Source organism: Syngnathus leptorhynchus, chromosome 15 (assembly GCF_054491065.1).
Source record: "Syngnathus leptorhynchus isolate UIUO chromosome 15, UIUO_Slep, whole genome shotgun sequence".
Taxonomy (NCBI): Eukaryota; Metazoa; Chordata; class Actinopteri; order Syngnathiformes; family Syngnathidae; genus Syngnathus; species Syngnathus leptorhynchus.
The window spans coordinates 979,152-997,217 of NC_141209.1; the positions used below are offsets into that span (position 1 = coordinate 979,152).

At 39.4% G+C, this 18,066-nt stretch overlaps 1 protein-coding gene across 6 annotated transcripts in view; it reads right to left on the reverse strand.

The window, feature by feature from the left end:
* LOC147044892 (leucine-rich repeat and fibronectin type-III domain-containing protein 2) overlaps window positions 1-18,066 on the reverse strand; it is a 91,908-nt gene that overhangs the window by 11,057 nt on the left and 62,785 nt on the right. For 2 of the 6 annotated variants that reach the window (XM_085932413.1, XM_085932414.1), the window contains 3 exons: window positions 15,980-16,060; window positions 15,719-15,807; window positions 6,260-6,347 (listed from right to left, as the gene is read on the reverse strand). The gene's annotated coding sequence lies outside the window, so the exon portion shown is untranslated. Of the gene's footprint in view, window positions 1-6,259; window positions 6,348-9,704; window positions 9,814-15,718; window positions 15,808-15,979; window positions 16,061-18,066 lie in introns of those variants that run through there. The other 4 variants (XM_085932415.1, XM_085932416.1, XM_085932418.1 and 1 more) reach the window with 3 other exon arrangements.

Here is an 18,066-nt window from a genome sequence, read left to right on the forward strand (position 1 = left end):
GAGGAGGCAGTGCGGAGAGACTGGCATATAGTCGGGAGAATGGGAGGGAGGCAGGGGGAAATGAGAGCTACGGCCGAGGAACATCCACCAGGGAAAATGGATCACACTGCAGAGGACGCTCGATCCGAGCAAAGGGAGGCCGAGTGAAAGTGGATCGCTAACGTCAAGACAATCTTTTTTTCTCCGACCGTGCCTGAGAGGCTAAGAATGAATGAAAGGAGGGACAACTTCTGACAGAATGTGATTTGTTTCTGTGGGGGGGAAAAAAAAAAAGATGGGTTTGTGATGGTTTTACATGTCATCTTTGTGGCAATGATTGGGGTGATGCAAATCACTTGTGAGTAACAAGCTTCATCTATTACCTTTGTTGCACTGCCAACATAACTGAGCAGGCCCAGCGGCAAAGCACACGTTGTATGCGAAAGCCTACAGGCCGTCTTTTCTTATTTTCTCTGTGGAAGGTGGAAAAGCTTTCTTTCTCAAGTGAAACAGACAATCTGACCATGCCACCTATGTTTAGATTTTGACAGGCTGCTGACGGCGGAAAAGCAGAAAACTCAAATTTGTTCCTCTGTCATGTGCTCCGCTTTTGGGATTTTTATTTGTGTTGACATTCAAACGTGCGCACACGTCTCAGAAGCACCGACGTGCATTCGTAATTGCTGGCAACCGCTGAATTAACTCCCCCCCCCCCCCCTCTTAACTCCTTAGCAGCATCAGTGGTTTATTATGCAAACAGCAGTTAGAGAATAACGTGGGTGAGTGTCGCACGAGAGACGTGATCATACAAGCTGCCATCATAAAATTCTCACAACGTTTTTTTTTTTTTTTTTTAATCGCAAGTACAACAGTACAATACTCTTAAAGGCACGCGGACACAAAACTTGAATGCAGATTAAATACTTTTTTTGGATGGGTGTGGCGTGCTTGACAAATCAAATTCGTACAACTTGTTTTGTTTTTAAATCGTGGAAAATGAAAATAAATGATACACCTTGTGCTGCCATCAAGTCATGCAAAAACAAATTCAGTCCCACTTATAAGATTAGATATAAGACTTTTGTTCCATGCAATTGGCAGCGGGACTTGTTCACCAAGACTGACTTAAGTCTATTTTGATCTGTTGAAGCAATTAAGGTATAAAAAAGAGCCAGAGTAATACGGACCCGGACGACACGCAGAATGTCACTCGAAATGTTACGTATATGAGCAGTAAACATTGAAGTCAGCAGAGGAATGGTTAATGAATCATTTGTGTGTTCTGTGCTTGGCGAGGTCACCGCGTAAGGTCACGGCCAGCTGTTTGTTGACTGATAGAGAGCACACAAGTTGAATGGTGTCTTTAGAAGAATACGATTTGAATCTGGAAACCAAGAATCTATTACTGTATGAATAATAGAGCTTTTTCTTGAAATGACATCATCTGTCAGTGGTCTCATTTTCTGGCTGCACTGACCACAAGCAAGTGAGTCAAATGATTAAAAGCTAACATCCAGGCAAAGTCTGTCAGTAGGAGTGTGCATGCTGTCAAAATCACCAGACTGAAATCACTAACCCTGAAACTCATGTATTGATCCTCATCGACTGCTCATTACTTCCTTTGACAAGGGGAGATTTTCAAAAGCACATAGCTAAAGCACTGTACTTCAAAAATCCAATATTTCAACTCTCAGCCCACCTAAATATAGTCTTGCAATTTAAGACAGTGAGAAAATGATGTTAGTTAACCACGGAACCTTTACCGCTTGGAATTAATTATCTGCTTCACAAACAAAAGCTTGCAAAAATCTCTTTAAAGCACAGTGTAGGCGGTAGAGGAGGTTAGATTGTTCTTTGGAAAATTAAGAAAGCACAGCAGGGCTTGGACTCCCAAGCGTCGCAAACCCCACAATGACTAAACACGTATCGTGTGCTTGTTTCCTCCACCCCCCGCCCCCTCCCTTTCTTTTATATGGCAAGTCAGCCCTGCAAGTTGTTTGCCTTTCTAACCACACATTCCCATCAGTGGCTTTGTGTGTTTGCTTTGCAAGTAAGCGCGGATGTCCTGAGTTGTAAGTGAACTTGTATTCGTGTCTTAAGATGAAAATGTTTGTCTTCAAATGTATGTATGAGCACCCGCAAAGGGTGTCTAAATGTAGATGTCTATATGGTACGTCGTCGTCGATGAATAAAGGCTCTCATTTTGACAGTAAATGTGACCTTGCAGTGAACATCTGAATAGGAATGAATAGGACAAAACCATGACTCATGACAATTGAATCGAATTTTTCCAACCTTCTATTGAAATCCAATTGTATAGTGTAGCTTTTGATTCTACTGCTGTGGACCGACTCTCTTTTGGTTCTCACACTCTCATACCTCAACTCAGGGGGCTCATAACGCACCTAATTCTCCGTTCAGACTTGCCGCAGTCTCGACGCCCACCCGCCCTCCTTCATCCCCGGTGATCTTGCAGAGAATGTCAGTGTGATGAGCCAATGTGCAGCGCTTTGATTTGTGGGCCATAACTGGCTCGTCTGGTGCTTTTCTGTCGACAGTAGCGCCCTTCAAAAGAACAATCTAAGCCTCAATTTTAACGGGTCCCTGCCTGTTCAGAGGCTGTCAATCCCGCCGTTCCTAGGATGCACTGCATGATTACTTCAGAGACAATAACAGCACATGGATTCACCCTGACTGCAACAATATAGCAAGAATGATCTCATGAAGAAACTTGACGCTCATCACTACTGTGATATTTAGTCGAGTTGCTCTCAAGGACAAATAAACACCGATCATCAAGTCCATTTTAATGGTTGTTTTTCATGCAATTCCAATTTCATGCAGTTTTGACGTGACTGAGGCGACAAGGACGAACAGAACAGTAAAAAAAGGATGCTGACTGCATTTTCAATGCCTGACCAATTAAGATAATATTTTGGATCTTTATATAGTTTATATCTAGTGTGTATATATATATATATGTATATATGTTTTTTTTTGGGGGGGGGGGGGTAATACATAAATATCAGTTCTAATTGACACTGACAGCATCTTAAACAACAAAATGGAACTGTATCCTCTTTTCTCAAGACAGAATAGTATTTTTCTTTTTTATATCATTGTATTGCGCAAGTGGTCAAAATGTTGTGGTGTCAAATCCAGATGGACAAAGTAGAAATGCTGCCATAGTTTGGCTTTATCCACAGGTGCTTGCAAAGAAACGAGCTCGCTCCTGGGAGCTCATTCGGCGGCGGGCTCGGTTGATTGGAAGCACCAAAAAAAGCCAAAGTCGTACTGTGGCAGGGTTTTGACTTTCCTTCTCTGAATTTGACACTTCTGCTACTCAGTCCATGCAAGTTATTTTTGTCAATAATTCCCTTTTAAAATGGCATTGTGACTTACCCTACATATATTGTATGAAAAATGCCCTCAGTCAAAGCCCAAACCCACACAAACACTTTAATCACTCCTCCACCTCGCCAAAAGACAAAGCGCCGAGCATCTTTCTGCAAGTGTGTCACCCACTGTAACTGCTGTGCAGAGGTGTAATCTCATTTTCCACAAGGCTCTTGCTATTGCCCATGAGAAGTCTTCATCCAATTCACACATGGTGATTATGCAGTGCATAAGACTTTTGTGGTCACTTGTGCAGCCAGCCAGCCAGGCAGCCAGCCAGCCAGCCAGCCAGCCATCGGCGGCCGGTTCAGAGAGCATGAACAGATAGGACGCACATCGATGTTAACGCTGCAGATAACATTTGCCGTGCTGGCGAGGAAGCTGGCTGACTTCTGCTTATTGACTTTTCATACTATCCAGTAGAAGATAGCCGAGCCAGATTTGAATCGTGATAATCAGACGTGGGCATTCTCACTCAGTGACAGACTGTCTCTCCATCCATCCGTCACCAATGGACACGCACTTTCTTTTTGTGTATAATTTGCAACATTTGACAATCTGCCATGAAGCAATAAAGCTGTTGTATAGACTTTGTTTAGGTTTCACTTATTTTATTACCGACGAAAAGTATCATGGAGTGGGGAACGACAACCCCCGTTAAGGTCAAAAGTAACCCCAGTTCAGATAAATCACGTAAGATTATACTTCATCTTCTGTTGAGTCTTGCTTCTATGGATATTTTTCGTACAAACGCTATTACATTGATATCTAGCGAGAAAAAAGAATTGATCACTGCCTTATTTTAGCAGATGAGGCAGACGGGGAAAGACATTTTCTGAAAGAGAACACGCGGCTTTTAATCATAATTAAGATCAACAAAGCCCTCTGAAATCTTTTCCACGCCATTGGCAACTTCAATTACCATGCCACCACTTTCTGCTGTAAATGCATAAAGAATGCATTACGATATGATAAACAAGAAGCCATCAAAGTAGTCTGTCTCTCAATTGGATAATAATGTCATATGAACTTGTACACTCTCATCATATCAGCAAGTTTCAATGTCTCATTAGAATTCCCATAGCTCAAACCAGAAGCGCAGTTAATATGATTTCTATGATATAAATGTCCCAAATTCTGATCGTAAAGCTCCTTTGTGTGGCACGGACGCGCTATACTGTTAATAGCATTACCCACAATGCAAGCAAAGCATTTTCGAAAATGATTTTCTTAAATATTCATCAGCCAAAGCCGAGTTTTAATTAGCGCAAATATTCTCTGGAGCTTTTGTCGAGGCACCACTAAAATCATTCTGCCTAATTATCTGTAAATAAATGAATTAATCAGTTGGGAGTTTGGCTTCTTCCCCCAGGTACACGCGTGAATGAGGATTTTTATAAGTGCATTTTGGATTCTCTGCATTCCTCTGAACTGGAACACTTTTTGGAAGACCTTTGTTTGTCTCCCACTGTACAAAGTCAGGTACGTCAAGCACCAGTTCTCAAAACGGGTACGGGAGAGCATGTCATTACTTTTAATTGTGTTGTAGCCGCTTTATAATATGTGATATATATTTTACATTTTAGCTTTACTGCATTGTTAAAATAAAGCTGCAGTACTGCTGTTCACAACTACAATATTTTACTGGAGCTGGTCAGACAGAAACGAGTGCATTGCTCAGGAAATGTTTTATGCCTGTAAGTTGCTGAAATGCATAATATAATGTTTGAGAGTTTATATCAATCCAATGACAATCAATCAATCAATCAATCAATCAATCAATCAATCAATCAAGTGTGTTTTCTCATCTGAAATCCTACACTCAATGAATGTTTTTTTTGTTTTGATTGCATCATCTAAATGAGAAGGTATCGGTTGGTAGCCACCTTTTTCGATTTTCTGGTAAGCAATCAAGTCTATATTGGATCACTCCCAGGGGGAAAAGCCTGTAGGTGGTCAACACCTACCTGACACGTTTGAACAATATCAACACAATTTCCCGGGCAAATTGCATTTTGTCTTTCCACCAACTGTCCCACTCATTGTAATCCATTTTTCCCTCCCGAGGTACGGCACCGACTGCTACTCCAAGCCCTTATCTGTTTTTCTTCCTTCCTCCAGAAAGTAAATTTGAAACAAGCAAAGATCATTTCAATGTCACGCCAGCTTTGTCCCTTTGATAAAAGGAGACAATAAGGCCTGCAGTGACAGCAGTAAGTGGTGCCAATTTTCCTCACAGAAAGGGCTGATGGATAGAATAAGAATGGAAAGAGTTTGGGCAAATGGCTTAAGACCCTAATCCAACTTTGTATATCAGAATACGTTGGCTTTGGCAGAGTTTTTCACCCACTCACTGATTTGTATCATTTAATCGGGCTAGACAAAAGTACAATGGCATGTAAGAGGATTAGATTAAGAGTGTCACATTTCAGTAAAGTCCAATTTGTTTTGTTTTATGGGGATAAAGCATGTATGTTGTTTTCTACAGAAGAACATTTATTGGCATACACACTAGATTTGGTGTCTTTTTTTTGAGAACATTTATCAACACATTGTAAAGAAATGACCTGAGATGTTTTGATGTAATACTGACATGAAATAACTCATGATATTGTTCCAATGAAAAATGTCACTGAAACTGAGAACTAAAAGTGTTCCGTCCCCCTTTCGAATTCACGGTGCAATTCGACTCCCCAATTCTCCCAGCACGAGCTGATAGAAGTCTAATTATACAACAAAGGCTAACAATTGGCCAAATGCTACACCACGTATCTACTACACACAAGCCTCGACAAAACATCCATTTGGCCACGACCGATACGATACGTGACACATCGACGATTTTGCAAGAAAGTATGTAAGAAGGCTTCTGCTGGATACTCACAGTGATCGTAACTTGTTTGCTCTACTCAAGTGTCCAGACACATATTGGTGATGTCAAGATGAGGTTCCTTGTCGTGGTCAAAGTCACACTGAAAGAGAAAAAAGGCCAGGGGAGAATTTAAATATGGACTCATCAAGCAACAAAGCAATTATGAGGAAAATAAGAAAAGACGGCGAGTCCCAGTAAATTGAAACTTCTGTGTCAGTTTTAACTCCCCCTCCCCCTGTGACATGTTTCTGTGACAGCAGAACGGACAATACATTGCAGGATAATTCCCTAGGCAAGCCTTCACAAGTAACCAACCAATGCACCCTTGCCAAATTAATCTATGTGGCAAGAACAACATCCACCCGGATGTGCATGCTTGATTTCGCCGAACGAGAAATGGCCCAGGTAGTAATAAACAATTTCACGAGCAGGTGAAAGGTGAAGTTTGCTGCTGGTCAAGGACGCGAGGAGTGAAAATGATGCTATCACCTTCTACAGCAATTGATCTTCTATTGTTGTTCCACTGATCGAAGCAACATATACGTATTCTGGGTCCAATGCAGTGTGCCAATACAAATGATCGTATCACCTTTGGCACGTTCCTGATTCCTCTGGTTGTAATGTTGAGCTTTTGCCAAGTGTGAGTATATGGTGGAAACTTAATGGGATTCCAGAGGCTGCAAGCTGCATTTCTCCTGACACTTAAGCAAAAGCCCAAAGTGCCTGATGGCAAGCTTCACATATTGTTTAAGTGCAAAGAGGCATGAAGCTGTAAAAGTTGAACCACTTTCCAGACAGTTACAATTTCACAGCGTGTAATTGAGACGTAGCTGTCGGCATAGTACAAGTCAAATACTGTAGGTCATCAATAGCTGTCACTCTGGATTATGGTCAGTGTGATGGAGTGAAAGGTGGCACAGAGGAGATAAGGCTTTCCCCAACTGTGCGACAACACAGTGTTCCCAAATTCCTTATTAGCTCTTTGTATTGTATCTGCGAAAAGTTGTAAAACCAAAATGTGAGACTACATGCTTGGACAGGACTTTTGTCAATACACTTGAACAGTGGGAATGCCCCTCATTAGTGTGAGGTGCACTCCTAAAAGATAACATTTAATATGCAGCAAAGGCTGACTTTGTCTTGCCTTTCACAACTCGCTCGCTCGGCACAGGACGTGCATATTCTAATCGGATCATTATTATGCCGACTAGTGCAGCAACTTAAATCATCAGATCATCAAAGGACTGGTGTAATGTTCCTCTCAATCAGATCCAATCTCTCTTGGCAAACGGAGCCCTCGTGATAAGGTGGCAGGCTGCTGCATATACCTGGACTCCATCTGTCGAAAGGGATTTGCAGATGAGGTTTCACCGAGGTTGGTGGTCAGCCCTGCTCTTTGCTTGCAATAAGTGCTGAGTCGGGGGTTGAGCATGTCTCTTTAAATGGCATTGATTGATGCAGAAATATTCAATTCAAATCAATTATGGTGATGAACTAATTTTATTCCATGAAGCCACGAGTAAATTAGGTCAAGAAAAGGGTGGATTGCAGCCATGACCAGTCTCAGTCTCAAAAGTACACAAACTGAGTTTTGTTTCACAGGGACAGTTTATTCATTTATTTATTGATTTTGCTTTTTCCTGTTACTACTGTATATTGTTTTTTTAATGGGAAAAGGTTTCAACTCAACTCAACTTGATTTATAGAGCGCTATAAAAACGACAACAGCTGCATACAAAGTGTTCTGCATAAAGTATAAATCAGACAGCTGAAAACAAAGACATTAAAACAAATTCATAACATAAAAAGAGTCAAATCAATAAAACACTAAAACAAGGCTGCGGCTCATGCTGAGCGGAAAGCCAACCAAAAGGCGTCAAGACAACTTTTAAGGCGGAGACAACGTTTAACGGAAGGTCATTCAACAAAGAGGGAAAAAGCTCCATCCTCACTGAGGCCATGCTTAGTGCGCTTAGTTTAGACAAATTAAAAATCGACAATTATATATATATATATATATATATATATATATATATATATATATATATATATATATATATATATATATATATATATATATATATATATATATATATATATATATATTAACCACCCTGCATCCATTCTCATTCAGCAATCGCTTGAGAACTCAGGGGTGAGTGAACCATCTTTATTTATTCAGAGCACACATGGGAAGGTTTGATTTCAAGCATACCATGTCATCTTGAGCTGATTTTGAACAAGTTTGTTTTTTACTTCCAGAGTACAGGGGCTGAATACAAATGCACAGCACACGTTTCTGTACGCATGTTCACTTTGACATACATCACTTTCATTCCACTTCACCATTTTGTCGGTCCAGCACATAACGTATCAAAACACGAGTTCAAAAAAAGTTCAAAGGGTATATATATGAAGCCATATTATGCCTGCAATCAAACTTCACTATTTTTCCTGTGTCTAGAGATAGCATACATTTTTAAACAGATATGGCTTTTTTGGGATGTAAATGGATGTGTTCAGGATAGCATTGCTACATGCATAATCTATGTCGCGCAAGAGCAAGCCATGAAACCACATTCTTGTGGCTTTTTTCTCTTTTTAGGCCAGCATGTAGAAGAAGACAGTATGCGGGCTGATGAAGCATGTGCTGTGGTTGCTTCTATCTTTAGCTCTGCAGCAGCTCGTGGAAACCATTGTTGGGCATTTGCCATGTCATTTATCTCCGTGCTTGACACACATTAACTACTGATGGAAACAAACAACTGATTCAGAAGTAAAGTCAGAGAGAGCAAAAAAGGCACCTCCCTTAAGTGAGTAAATGCCAGATTTGGGGGAATAAATACTCAGTAGACTAAAGTTTAAAAAGCACTTTGAAATAAATATGGTCATTTTAGATAAAAACAAAAAGTTTTCATCCAAGAGTTTTCAATGCCACTGGCCTTATCTCAGCTGCAAAGTGCTTCAGTGCGACAGGCAGCCACCCGATTGTGCTTCTTGTCAGACTTAATCAGAAAAGAAGAGGGAAGTTGACACATTTTTTATGCTTGACATCTCAAAATATTTATTTGAGAACTGTGCGGGTCAAAATGATTCCCCCCCACACACACACACCTCCTCAACCTTGAAAAGTAAGTTAAATCATTCTGTCAACAGCTGTCCATCAAGGCACATGTTCCTAATGTATCATGACAGACACAAATGGACACACACGCACAAGCTCTAAATTGCTGTCTTGTAAATGTGGAACTGGAAACTTCAAATATTTCAATACTGTGTGTGCCCGGAAAATGGCGAAAACAGAAGAACTAATTATTATTCCATATAATATCAATCATTATGATTTATAATATAATGATACAACATATATGGTAATATGATCAATCATAATGATGATAATATAATGATTCCATTCCACAACCAACATATTCAGATTATGAAATGAAGAAAGGCTTACTGTAGTTTCCTATGGTGATTTTCTAAAGACATTGTTCCTCAAGTGCAGGTCAAAATATAGCCACAGATCTTATGAGATCCATTAAATGGGACCTCATAAAAAGATCGCTAGAAAACAGAAGAAGTGATCCATCAATTTAATGTCCATTGTTGGAGCCAAAAATACTAGATCATTTTTAGAGAAGCTCGTAATTTCCCATTAAGATGCAGTCCTTCACACTACAAAGCTTAAGCACCATATTTAATCTCTGACAGTCCCAGGCAATAGCAAGCAATAGCAAATCATCTCACAACACAGAGCTTATTTGATTGTGCAGATATGTGATATAGGGTGAAAGTTGAGGCTTGATCAAAAGCATAACCGGCATGGCTGGCTGCATCATCGCTGATTATGATCACTGATATTTTCAGCACTATAAGAATATTTTCAAATGATTGAAAAACTTCAGCAGAAGGACTCGCTGCATATGTGACGAGACTGAGCTCTCTGGTCGGCTCAGGTGGTTGACAGGCTTTTATTTTTATGGCTCAAACTAGCTTGTGCCTTTTTCCTTTATCAACCTGAGAGCTGGGCCCAGATGGCAGAAGAACTCCCAACACAGCCACCATTACAAAGCATGCAAAGGAAAAGTGAAACATTTAGTGAAAAGATGGGCTAAAGATTGATAAAAGACTTGTTTGTTTCTTATACACTATGCATATTGTGAAAGCAGCTATTATATAGCAGAAACTTCCCAAAGGAGGAAGCAATAAGGAAACAGGGCCAATTATATTTTTAGCCTCAGCTCACAGGAGTTGCGTTGATGAGGCCAATGAAAAGCTGTTCCATATTTGCATGAGCTGATGTTTGGTAGTCTGACATAAAGTGTGTCATATTTTAATCAGGTGCAAAAAAAAAAAAAAAAATCCATTGGTTTATCAATGATGCTTTGATCAATAAAACAAAATGTTCTTACATTCCAACAAAAGCCAGCTGCATACATTTTTATGTTTGCCAGGAAATTTTAACCAGTAAATGAATATATTATTCGTATTATATCATAAAGTTTGCTTGATTTTATTTTTCTACTGAAGAATTGTTTTATCGGTCTGACTTGCATAACTCAGAGAACATAGCTTGACCCTAATGCAAAGTAATTCCTCGTCAGTCAAAAAGGTTGTGTAGGCACAATGCAGTCATTGCTAATGTATGCACTCAACAGTACATATGCTCTTCATTATTCCCTTGCAACAAAGACGTGTAGACAAATAATCGATTGCTGGAATTAGACTAAGTCTACTAGTATCTAGTCAGCGCTGTGTAATTAGCAATGGACAAGCCTTGGGCTTTTAATGGGCTTACTATTGAGTAAACAATAAAAGTGGGGAGATAATAAACCCACTATTATTGTGACCATCACACTCAAATCAAGGATATGTAAGATATTCAAAATTGCTACACAGTGCAACTCATTATTTGACTTATTATGGAACAGAATGCTGTATTTTGATGAGTGGGAGTGCATATAACATATTGTCAAGAACATTTCTGAGGGTGACTTCTTTTTTAACTGCTGTGTCTGAAAGAAGTATTGGTGAATGCAGCCAGCTTATACAACATTTTTTTTTTGTGACAAAATAAAACTGCCCTTCTTTGATTCTCAGTTTTTGTCAGTTCATTGATTTCTGCTCTATGTAAATATTTCTTGCACTGTTAAGTAAAGACTAGGTGGACAACGCACATACAAAAATGTTCATGGCTGCTGAGGTGTTTTGAAAAAAAGATGCAGACAAAAAAAGGTGAATTGCTTTGATGCACGAATACATTTGCACTACTTTGGTCTGCAGTAAATAAATCTCTAATGATAAAGGAAATGAATAATAAATCCCGAAAACAGTTTGTAACGTGAATTTCTGAGCAGTGTTGCCTGGTTACAAAGAAATGTGTTTCTCATTTCCAATTTATACATTCACCCTCATGCATATTTTTTATTCCCAGTGAATATTATTTTTATCCCGACAGGTTTGAGAGCCCGCAATCAATGATTGTTTCTAAGATCTGTCAAATCAAATCTGTCTGTACTAAAATACTGACAGGGACATGCTGTGCATCCATCCATCCATCCATCCATCCATCCATCCATCCATCCATCCATCCATCCATCCATCCATCCATCCATCCATCCATCCATCCATCCATCCATCCATCCATCCATCCATCCATCCATCCATCCATCTTTAAAGTGATTCACCATCATTATTATTATTATCATCAATTATTATTATTATGACGATGATGAAGTTTCTCTGAGGTCTCTTCCACACACATTGTTTTTCTTTCTGCCAGGCTCAGCCACAGGAACTAATATGTTTTGAGGGATGATGCGTGCCCCCCCTCCTTCCCCCCCTCTCCGTTTTGACCTCCCGAAGCCATTTCCTCGCTGCTAAGTGGGCCGTCATCAAAGGATATTCAATTACTGAATCCTCTGAGCGAGCAGAGCAGTGGCAGTGAATGCTTTTGGCATTCTAAGTCAACTGGCAAGGAGAATTCTGCATCACAATAATCCTTTGCCCTGACAAGGTGATAAAGATGAAAACAAAAGTGAAAGTACGACACTATCTCAAAGGCCAGTCAATTAATAATGGACCACATGAGCTCCTTCGTGTTACAGAGACGGACTGACTGAAGCATAATAAAGCATCCATTTCATTTCAAGAGCCTTTTGTACATACTCTGTTTTTAATGTTAATACTTGTACTACCATTACTTCCTATTTATGTAAATTAGTGTAATCAAGCATGCACTGCAGATTCATACATACTTGCTCATTATTCTAAAGCAGCAATTCTCAAGAACAAGCGAGTCGTTGGAAAATGAGTAACAAATTCCATTTCAGCCGGGAAAATCTCCGCTATCTCCGTTTAAAGAATCCCCAAATCGTGCAATTGTGACCATTGTAGCCTTTAAAGCTCTTGTACAAAGCCTGCAAGATTGCTACCTGTTGATATGATCAAAGAGTGCAATACCTACATTTACTGCTTTCCATGCAATCGTTTAGGGCTGTGCTTAGCTCAAAATAGAATAGAATAGAGCTTTATTGTCATTATCACATGTACAACGAAATTTAAAAGTGCCAACCGATCAGTGCATCTGCTAAAATAAAACAAAAAATACAAGCTAAAAGAAACAACATTGACAAACCTTGTGAATCTCTGATTAATTCATCACATTTGCCACTATTTGCAGCCTGGGACAAAAATAGTGCTGGCTATCAGATGACAAACATAACAGGACCAACTGCCTCAGCAATTGTCGCAAGAATGAGAAACAACACCTTTGATTAAAGTGCTGACGGTATCATATGAGGCAAGGAAAAAAAAAAAAAAAAAAACAGGAGAAATTGAAATAGCTCACCGGTTGTGCGCACATTTTCACAGGCCCACCTGGATGAGCAAAACATTCTTGATGACGCGGAGACTGAAATTTAACTGCAACTGAACTTTCATCCGTGGGACTTTTTCTATGGTTCCATCTGCCGTGTTGACAGTTTTGGGACAAGTTTAATAATAGAGATTGAGCTAGGCATTCATAGAATTTAGCATTTTCTCAAAGCTCAGAAAGATGGGGCATAACAAACAGTGCAGGACATACTAAGAGTCCCTGTGACAGTTTTATAAAAGACTTTTTACATCATCTACCTTTGATTGATTTCAACTAACTTGATATTCTTGGGTAATTTCTAAAGTAAAAGGAAGTTTTCTACATTTTCAATCAAGCTCTTGTCTTCAAATCCCAGCTCCTCTGAAAAGGAATGTATTGTTCAGAGAAATTGGCAGCATACCTATTTTCATATTTACTTCTGCTGCGGAATGTACGAATTTGGTCTCTTGGCCTTTAAATTACATTTTGCACTCCACAATCCGACCAGTTAGTGCATTGAGATTATTGTATTGTATTTTACTGACACTATGGCGGCAAGTCGATACACGGCATGTCCACCAGAAGAAGCGCATTCCCTTTTACTGATTAAATTACAAAATATTTCATCATGAAAGTAAAGTATACAGTATATCAATATTCCATTCCACCCAAATATGAATGTGTCCTTCCTTAACACCATTCTTCCCCACGAACCAAAAAGAAAAAATGGTTGTGGCATTTATGAAATTAAAATCAAAGTGTTAAGACAGGCTATCATGTTTGGGGGAGCTAATTAGACAGTGGCTTTGACAAAATCACAGCGGAAAATTGATTTGAGCTTAAAAATAAATGACAATGTGGGACAATCACTCCACTGAGGGTTCCACTTGACTTGCACAATGTGATATGGTAAGATCTTATCAATTTTGCACTTTTCATTGTCGCTGTTGTAAGAGAGCATCTTTTGTTTAACATATCAAATGTGTTCTTCCCTTCAGGCAGGACTGTTTCTTGGCAAACAAAAGGAGTAATAAAACATGTCAGCTAAACACAGCACCCACACACACACCTCTCGTCAGCTAGTCCCCAAATACCTATTTTCTTCTGTTCTAATAATAAAGACTATCGACAGAGCTTGTGTTTGTCTTTATAGCATCCATGAGACTGAAGGGTATTCAATTTCTGAAGGTATTTTTAAAAAGAAAAGTTCACTTATGCCAGTAATGTATCACCAGTGAGTTTCTTACATGTTAGGTAAAAAAAAAAAAAAAAACCCAGGTCAATTCAGTTCCTATTCAAACTTGCAAAAGCATTCCACTGTGCTGGGAAGATCTCATTAGAGCACTGTAAATAGAGACATGCTCATAGATTGATTCACAAATAACTCAACATGTTATAAAGGAATGTAATGGAATTCAAGTGCGTGTGAGTAATGAAATGGTAAAGTCAAAATAAATTGAGAGCTTTCTTTCAAGATGAAGATTGAGAATGTTGAATTAATGGGCCTTTTATCTACTTTTGAGTAGCTTGGATTAAAGCAGCTTGTCAAAGCTGATACTATTTCTATAAAATGTTTTCTAATGAATCAAAAGTATACTTGTGCCTGCCTGAATATAAATGAGATGTAAAAATGAATGTTTAAGCTGAAACAGCTGCAATGCCACCATTCAGCTCAAATGTGTTTCCCATTTGCTACAGCACAGACAACACATGGCCAGTGTGATCGCACATTCCCATCAGACCAATTAACAGTCTTGAAGTTTGTGATTTCATTTCAGCCAATTACTCTGCAGTTAGCAAATTCGGTTAGTCAAAGTAAAGCTGTCAAAATCTGACCCCGGTTTTCACTCGTGGTTTCGTCTTTGCTTAAGCATCTTGTCACAATTTGCTTGTATTGTGTAACTTGTAGTAATGACTCGGATCTGATTCCCGCGGTCCACAAACCCAGTGAAAAAACAAATAAATCACAACGCGTTTATCTATGCAGCCAAAGTTTTCTTGCAAATAGTCAGCTCAGCACACCATTTTCATAATGGTATTTTGTGTCATAACCCTAACTCTTCTAAATGCTATTACACAATTATATAACTTCAATAGTTAGTGAGTCTCTCGCCACGTTGGGGCTGTGTGATGCACTGAATATAATTGGCAGTATTCTGGGAAGGTCACAATCGGCTCTCACTTCTTTTGCAATTAACCCAGTTTCTTTGCGAGGCTGCAATCTGTGGGGAAGCAATTAAAATCAGTTCTCCTCCCCACTGAGAAAAGTTGGATGGATAAAAAGTAGACATTTGTTTGATACATGCTATGCAAGCACCTAAATGAAGCAAAAAAAACACAACAAAAAAAAGTACATCAACATATTTGCAAAATCTCTAATACAAAAACATTGCCAAATATAAATCATCCAGGTTTCTTCAGACTCCAAGAAAATGAATGCCGGAGCACTAAAGTGCAAATGTGAACATAAACTTCTATTCCAGGCCCATTTTTCAAATGCCACTGCAGCTGAGATCTCGCCTCTTACTGAATAGTTGAAGAAAATAAAATGATTTTCGGCCAAACACTGAATAAATCAACTGAACATAATTGCAAATGATAAATACAATATTGACCTTAGCTTTTGGGCAGCACTTCAAGTCATCTATGGCCTCCTGAAGCATACTTTGAAATAAATCTCATGGCGTCCTCAATGAGAAGACATCTGAGGGATGGGGTGGATCAAACCATTTTTGAGGCAAACAAGGAGCATAGGAGATAATGTACTTTAGTTGATAACACAAGTTTTGTATGGTTTTAAACACCACAAACAAAATCTTGAAGATGCTGTAAATACAGAATATATGACTGACTGTATGTATGCAGTATGCACTGACCTTGAATTCCCACTGTGGACAGAAAACAAGTCTCTGTGTGCTGAAGAAGAAGTCAAGCACCTCATCAGTTCACCCTCAAACCTGCAAGAAAATATGGAGGAGAGACGCAGAGAATGAGAAGTGGTCACAGTCTCACATGTAATCCTCGTCCTTTAAGAGGGAATGCGGGATATGGATTCGCAACCCCTGGCATTTCCATTCCTTTTCACTGGTAGCATTATGTTGGAATACTGAGGTCAGGCTTGTGGATGAAGTTATCATTTGAAAGGAAATCTACAGTAACAACTAGAAAGAAGGCAAAATGGGAAAACACACAGAGCTAGTCTGTTGATGTTGATGGAAAGGAAGTCCAGTCTGGTGCACGTTTGGTTATGATGCCGCTGCGCTTCTATAAATTCAAAAGCCAAAACAACTGGAAGCATGCATATATTAATAGTATTCATTATTATTGCTCAATTGTTACAGCAACACTTTTGCACGTTGTATGCCTACATTTTGTTGTTTCATACTAATGAGCATTGTCATTAGTCAAGCAGTTTCCCAGCAAATGAGCCAGAATCTAATTGATGCTACATGAGCGGAAAATAAATACGCCTCACGTGGAAATCGCAAGTCCCTTGGAGTCGCTCCAAGTGACAACACTCAGCTCTTGGCCAGGGATGGCACTACACCGGCCTTGGTCTGAGAGTGCCCATGCAGACCCCTTTGAGAGCTGCAGCATCCCAGCACAATGCTAACTGCTATCCAGCAGCCTAAAGGTGAGGGTGCTTCACAATGCAAATGTGTAATTCATACATGAACGTGTCTGCTGCATCGGGACCGTAATCCTCCGGCGACGGGGCTTTTACAAATAAAGGGATGTGGTAATTGGCATAAAAAAAATAAAATAAATGGTGTTAAATGAACATGGCATTAACTCAACACCCTACAATTACAATATTATACTGTTTACAACCAGAACAGTAGTTCTTTATGTGAAGATATGGCGCTAAGTACTTTCTTTGGGATGAAAAGATTGACGATTAGAAACTTGCTGCAGACAGGATACAATTTATGACCAAATTATGGAAATAGGCCATGGTTGTTGGAGTGCTGCCCGTTTCCTTGTGACTAATGAATAGAAAACCTTGAGCAAGTCAACTCCCGGAGACCTCTTACATGGCTCCCGCTCTGTCTATACCATACCGGTTTACATGCAAATTGTAAAGTGAATGAACTCATTAAAAATCCTCTAAAGGCATAATTATGTTTTAGTGGTACACTATTTTTCATCTAACTGGTGGATTGGATCTCATTATCTTGTGTCTAATATTCGGAATCTTTTCAGCAGCCTTTTTTTTTTTTTTTTTTAAAGAATATTTTTTACTTCTGACTTAACGTGACAAACAGCTTGAGCTGCCATTTACCTGTTTATTTTTTCACTTGAATAAAAACCATTAAAAAAAGGTGTGTATAAAAAAAGAATAATAATACATTTTCAGCGCTTACTTTGAACCAGGTTTTAGCTGAATATGATAAGTGAGGGCAGCAATTTGGCTCACTTGTCTTTTTGGGCAGGTGCCTGCAGTGTACATGGCACAAGTACTAGTGAGCGTCACTTGGAGAGCTGTAGCAATTATTGCATGACACCGACATCCATTGCTGTTCTCCCACAAATTCATAATTTATGACACATCCTTGTTTTTGCCTCCAGGGACCTGAATGCCATTATCCTACTCAAGAGAAATCAGATTCGGCAGGCGCGATCTCAGTGGCTTCTTTGAAGCCCGCTTTCTTCAAGTGCTCTTCTACACTTGCTTTAATGCATCAAACTGCATCAGCTGACAATCGGTGAGTTGGGGCATCACCGACTATCTTTTCACCTAAGACGGAGGACTATGTGCTGAGGTATTTTTTGAAACTGAAACTCAAATTACCAAACACTCTCTGCGGCTATTCTTTTCAATCGTTCATAAGACTTGACCATTTATATTGTGTTTATTGCACATCGAGGATGCTGTTATTGTTGATAGATAGTTTTGCAACCCAACACTCCTAATTATGCTTCACTTTTCTTCTTTTCTCCCTTCTCTTTTACTAGAAATTGC